This window comes from Lepidothrix coronata, unplaced genomic scaffold (genome assembly GCF_001604755.1).
Source record: "Lepidothrix coronata isolate B3197 unplaced genomic scaffold, Lepidothrix_coronata-1.0 Scaffold243, whole genome shotgun sequence".
Classification (NCBI taxonomy): Eukaryota; Metazoa; Chordata; class Aves; order Passeriformes; family Pipridae; genus Lepidothrix; species Lepidothrix coronata.
The window spans coordinates 50,002-56,463 of record NW_016690423.1 but is presented as its reverse complement, the minus strand read 5'-3'; positions in this window follow the sequence as shown (position 1 = coordinate 56,463).

The window sequence follows — 6,462 nt, the reverse complement described above, 5'->3', positions numbered from 1 at the left end:
CAGGCAGTATCAATGTGTTTAGAAAGGACTTAAGATGCCTCTGCATGTGAGAAGATTACAAGTGACAGGGAAGGCCCACTTCCCACCCTTAAGCCAGTCCCTCACTGTTATCTGGGTCTGCTGCTTGTGGTGATAGGTGCACCACAGGCCTACCGAGTCACTCCTGGGCTGGGCTGCTGAGGGAAAGAGGGCAATATTTTAAATTTCTTTTTCCAGGTAGGTGATAATTAATCACTGAGCCGGTTTGGGCTTTGTTTTTGTTTTTTTACTAACACACTCACATATTCAGAAAGCCCTCCAAGTGGCTGTTTCTGTCCCTCATGGCATGCTAGCTGGCAAACATTGGATGGCTTTTCTTTAAGGCTAAATGGGTGTAACTCTCCCCAGGACGTGGAGCAGCATCAACGATCTCACAGCTGATGGTCTTTAGACTACACTGCTGGGCACAGGGATGTGGTCCATGCAGCCAGTGCCATGCCAGCAGCTTTGACTGATAGTGAAATCCTAGCTAGGGAGAGCCTAGGGAGGGATGTACCCACGCTCTTCCCCACCATCCCCACTGCTGCAGGTAGCTTGAGTCACAGCTGCTTCTAACTTGCCATCCCCTGGGTGATGGTGGGACCAAGAGCTGTGAACCCAGAGGTGGGGACACTACAGGGGAGCCCCAGGGCTGACTCTCCAGCATGACAGGAGCTCACAGAGCACAGGGCTGAGGTTTCACTTTCAGCTACGAATTAATTGTATCTGCTTGACCATCACCTAGATGAGAAGCTGACCCAAGATGAGTTAATAAACCACACAGCCTATTGAAAATAACAGACTAAATCCCCTGGCTGGCTTAGGAAGCTCACATGCTGGGGAGTAGAAAAGCACATCCCCTCTCTCTCCCCCTGAGACGAATGCAGGGCCAACCTCTAACCTTGGCAGCTTGAGTGCTAACCAACCTTGCTTTTGTGATACTTATTCTAGGAATCCTTGTTTGACCAATCCACAAGTTCTTATTTTGTGTTTGGTTTCCTCTTTTGTTTCCAGTTTAATAGCTGAACACAGTGTCATGGGAAGCTTGGCTTCCCCCTCTTCTAGAGGGAGGTGAAAGCAGCATTCTGAGAGCCAGGTTGGAAGATCAAGAGGAAGAAAAGCAAAAATATCTCCCTCCTGCTTTCCCCTACCTCCTTGTAGTGGGTTTTCTTCATTTTCTGTAGTCTGTGCAGCCCTTTGGCTTTTTCCTTCCCCAGATGATGTAAAAGTGTTCCTGCTGCCTTTTGTGCTAACTTTTGCTAATGAATGCTTCCTTTCTTAAGGCCAGTCCCTTCTTTCCTCCAAGTACTCCTCCAGGAATACAATGAGAAAATGAAGGAAATCCCTCAAAAAGCACACAAGGTGTGCTTTGAAAATCACAATACTTTAGCCCTATCCTGGACTAGGTTCTCTTTGTTTATCATCACAACTTTTGACCTTCAGGCATTCATCTTATCAGGCTTCTCTCTGATGGTGAGAAGCTTCACATTTTCCTTATCTGTGTAAGCGAATGCTGAGATTCAGCAGCGATCACTTGATTCCAGTTGCTGAAACTTTCACAAAGCATTAATAGTTGTGAAAGTTGAAGTAAGATTGTATTGGCTGTGAGTGCTGGGAACGGAAACCCCGCAGTACCGCGTTGATAGCTGTGGTATTGTCCGTGAGCTGCGCAGTAACTCCACCGCAGAAAGCACCTCAGTCACTCAAGCAAGTGTTGGCTGTTAGTAGGAGTGATCCCTGCACACAGTCTGTCTCCTTCTGTGCCATTGCCAACCCATGTGATATATTTTTAACCCTTAATTTTTGTTTTTTCCTGCCAAGCACCTCCCCTCCTTTCTTCTTCTGTGGGTCTGTTTTTATGTGTCGTGGTTTAACCCCAGCCAGCAGAGAAGTCCCACTCAGCCACTTGTCCACTGCCCCACCAGCGGGATCAGGGAGAGAATCAGGAGGATAAAAGTTGGAAAACTCATGGGTTGAGATAAAGACAATTTATCTCATGGGTTGAGATAGAGACAGTTTAATAGACAAAGCAAAAGCCATGCATTCAAGCAAAGCAAAACAAGGAATTAATTCACTGTGTCCCAAGAGAAGGCAGGTGTTCAGCCATCTTCAGGACAGCAGGGCCCCATCACACATAACAGTGACTTCGGAAGACAAACACCATCACTCCAAACATCCTCCCCTTCCTCCTTCTTCCCCCCACTTTATATCCTGAGCATGATGCCATATGGTGTGGAATATCCCTTTGGTCAGTTGGGGTCAACTGTCCTGGCTGTGTCTTCTCCCAGATTCCCATGCACCCCCCAACCTTCATACTGGTGGGGCAGTACAGAGAGAAGAAAAGGCCTTGGCTCTGTGTAAGCCCTGCTCAACAATAACAAAAACATCTCTATACTATCAGCACCATGTTCAGCCTAAATCCAAAACACAGCCTCACTGTGAAGAAAATCAACCCTACCCCAGCTGAAAACAGCACATTCCACACCTAACTCCACAGCATTTACATCATGCCCAGGTCCCATACTATTCAATACAACCTCATTAGCTCCCCCCCCTCCCACCCTTTGATATAATACAGAGAAGTATGGACCACCTCTGCAAAATGTCCATAAAATGTCCACAAATGTCCCCAAAATGTCCTTTGAGTTAATTCCATCTGTGACTTTGGGCTCCATCTGTTCTGGTGGTCACTCAGGACAGGAGAGGTGGTGTGTTGTGTGGAGTTAGTGGGCACCAAAGCCAGATCAGGTTGGGTCATTGCTGCACTGCAGCTGCTTCTCCTCCATTGGTTTAGGTGGTTCCTGTTATAGTAATTCCTGTAACATACAACTCAGATCATGGCTGACAACAATTTAAAGGTGTATCCATTACAATCTCCACCCCGGTCCTTTTGGGCCAGGTTACAGGGTTTAACATTGCACTGAACCTCTCCCCTTGTCCCCAGCCTGGCTGCAGCAAGGGTTTCCTACTGTAGTCCCCCATTAGTATAGCCCACATCATAGTCCTCTGTGGGCTGCAGGACACAGCTGCTCCACCATGGTCTGCAGCACAGGCTGCAAGGGAATCTTTGCCTCCCCTCCTCCAGCATGGGGTCCCACCCACAGATAGTCCTCCTTGAAGTCCTCTAACCTGGGCTCTTCCCATGGGCTGCAGTTCTTCACAAACTGCTCAAGTGTGGGTCCCCTGTGGGGCCACAGGTACTGCCAGAAAACCTGCTCCAGCACGGGCTTCTCACAGCGTCACATCCTCCTTCAGGCATCCACCTGCTCTGGTGTGGGGTCCTCCTCAGGCTGCAGGTGGATCTCTGCTCCATCGTGGACTCATCCATAGTCCCTTCGACTTCAGTTAGCACTGGAGTTCCAGCCTGTCCAGTACAGCAGCCCAGAGACAGCAGGGATGCCCTGGCCACCTGCCAGCTCAGGCCCATCACCATGGCTGTCACCAGAGTGTCCCCAGGCACAGCAAAGTGAGGTGATCAGCAGCACAGCCAACGGTGACCACCAGTGAACACTAGGGCCTAACATGCAGTCAGGCACGGGAGCCCCATGGCAGACACAGGAGGCTGCTCATTGCCAGCCAAACAGCACTAACAGCTATAAAGTCAATCCAGCACATCCCAACCAAATCTGTTGTTATCCTGAACCTTCTGTGCCCCAAGTTGGGCTGCCTAATATTTACAGAGTCCCTTGCTCAGGGATTAATCTGCAAATGTAGTAGCTAGTTTCATTATTTGGACAAGTACCAGGGCAGTGCTGAAGTCAGTGTTGTGTCTTTGCAGGTATGAGGGAACAAGCCCAGCAATCAGGCAGCTGCTTGCCCGAGGTGCTCCATCACCCAAGGCTGCAGCAGTAATGTGTTATTTAATCCTGGGGCAAATCCAGATCGTTACCTCATGGTGGCAGCTTCGAAATACATTCTTCTTTTTGGCCTTTCGAGACTTGTTCAGGTTGCACTCTGACTGTTTTCAGTAAAGAATTACCTGCTAGCTAAATAAACCGCTGAATCTGGTAAGAGCTGAAGGCTTGTCTGTTCATGACTTGTTTGCCTATTGTCTTTGCCTTACACATACTGAACTGACCTATGTCAGTTCTGTACCAGCTTGAGATAACTGGTTGGAATTACTGGGTAAATGATGTGTATCCACCACTTGTGTCACATAGTAAGTTTACAGACCTCTGTAACATCACAGACTGCTGCTGGTACCTATGAATCTCTGTACAGCACAGTTGGCGAGCTGAGTTCAGAGACTGCTTTGCATCCTGCCCTGACCAGTTCCCCAGTGATCATGCTCCCTGCTTAAATGTTGATCTGTAGCCAACACCAGCCCATTTTCAACCGTCTGTTCCTGAATCCAGTATCTCATCACTGTGGCATTTCAGCACTGTAAAGTTTGACCATGCCAGATGAATCTGCCCAGATCGGCCAGGAGTCCTGGTTCCTATCTTGGAGAGTGAAAGATTCAGGCAGTCCCAGGAAAAAAATCATAGTCTTGGGGCCATGACTAAAAGGGGGGAGAGAAGAAATCCCGCCTGCGACACCTACCAACAATGGATCAAGAGCAAGGAGCTGAGGCATTCTTTAAACAAAGGCAGAAAGATAGAAACCTATTTCTGACAGTTCTTGTTACTTGTTTTGTTTCCCACAGTCCTCATACTTTAGCTAACTGAGCCATTATGAACGTAGTGAGTCTGAGAGGGACCAGCTGTGAAACATGGGAGCGTGTGGATGCCTCAAGGAAGAGGCCAGATGAAGACTGGCAGGAGGTTTTCTGACTGAGAAAGAAGATGCTCAGCCATCCTGGTATCACAATGGGATCTGGAAACTTCCTACTCTAAGAAATGAGCAGGTTGCTGAGCTTGTAGATGGCAACGACTTCATATTTCTGACCTGGAAGAAAACTCTCCCATAAGTGTCCTGTCACTGCAGAGCTCCCACAAAGTGCTCCTTGCTGTTTGTCTTCTTCCTCTTATTCTAGACCATGTCCATTGTGTGACCACTGGGGATAGTCCTAAGTATATGTGATCCATGACCAAGTGGCTGCTGTTGGCTATTCCATCTTATACTTCTTATACTCCAGATAACTTGCAGAGCTGAAGCCACCCAACAACATGTTGACAGTTCCATGTTCGGACCTTAACACGCTTCCTGATGGCTGTGGGAGGGAGTGTTCTTTTATCTGAGGGGGCTTGTTTAAAGGTCCTGGCCCCCAACAGGGGAAGGACACAACAGCAGAAGAGTTGCTGTAGTTTTTGACTCCTTCAAGTAGAACAACTCTGCAATCACTACAGAAAAAACCTCACAGCACAGAGGACCCTGATGTGGAGCACCAAGAGCCATTTCCTTGGTGTGGGAGCACAGATGGGACTGCAGCTGGGCAGCTGGACACACGTATCGGGGCTCATCTTACCATCAGTTATTTTCTAGCATGCTGCAAAGTAAGATAGCTCAGGCCTGAGATAATCTTGCCAACCCCGGAAAGTTGCTGGATTTTTGTCTGTGTTTTGAGTACATTGGGATAATATTCACTAGCTTAAAATAGCACATACTTATTTTAACTGTGGGGAACAAATGTGATTTTAGTTTTTGAAAACACATGGAGAACTTATGGATCATATTTTCTATAAACTGCAAACTGGAATCTTTGTTTCATCACAGTTTACTTCCTCTTCTGAACCAGCATCACCTTCCATTTCAAAAACTACTCCTTGAGCTTTCTCATATCCCTCCCCCTGAGTAGCTGCAGTTGTTCACATTCAGCAAACAACAATGATTTTTTGAAATTGGCCTGTCTCATCCCCTCATTCTTGAAAATCACCTCTTATTTTGAGAGTATCACAGTGTTACCCTGCTAATGCTGCATTTATTACCTTCCTACCTTTTGCTCTCAGAGTGGTATTTTAAATCACTGAGATGTTTCTAGAGAAACTGCTGCTTCCACGTATTGTTTTCTGCAGGATAGTTATGCATTGTGCTAACAATCCAGATGAGTGACTCCAAACTGTGCTTTTACCTTGAATAAAACAGAAGTCCCAGCTGACCAAGCTGTAAATGCCAAATTACTTGGGTTCAGTATTTGAAGTCTGGTTGTTACCATGATCATATTGCTCCCATGTGTGCTACTGGCTATAGAGGTCATCCTGATGTGTGGATGGGCCAGCTGAGCTTGAGAATCTTTGCTCCCCTGCTCCTAAGCTTTTAAGGGAGTGGTGGAGGAAGACTGCTAGTTAAATAAGTGTTTATTCTATTTGAAGAAGCTGAATTGCAGTCTGGGGGTGCAGTGTGGTCACTCCCAAAGCAGCAGGCAGAAGAAGCTGAGACATCACTTAGCACTGTATTTTAAGACTTTATATCCTGGGATGAGATGCGCCCAACAATAAAACTGGAAGGACTGAAGCCTAGGAATGTAGCTGTAGATAAGAGGCTTATGCAGTAGGTGCTGGCCAT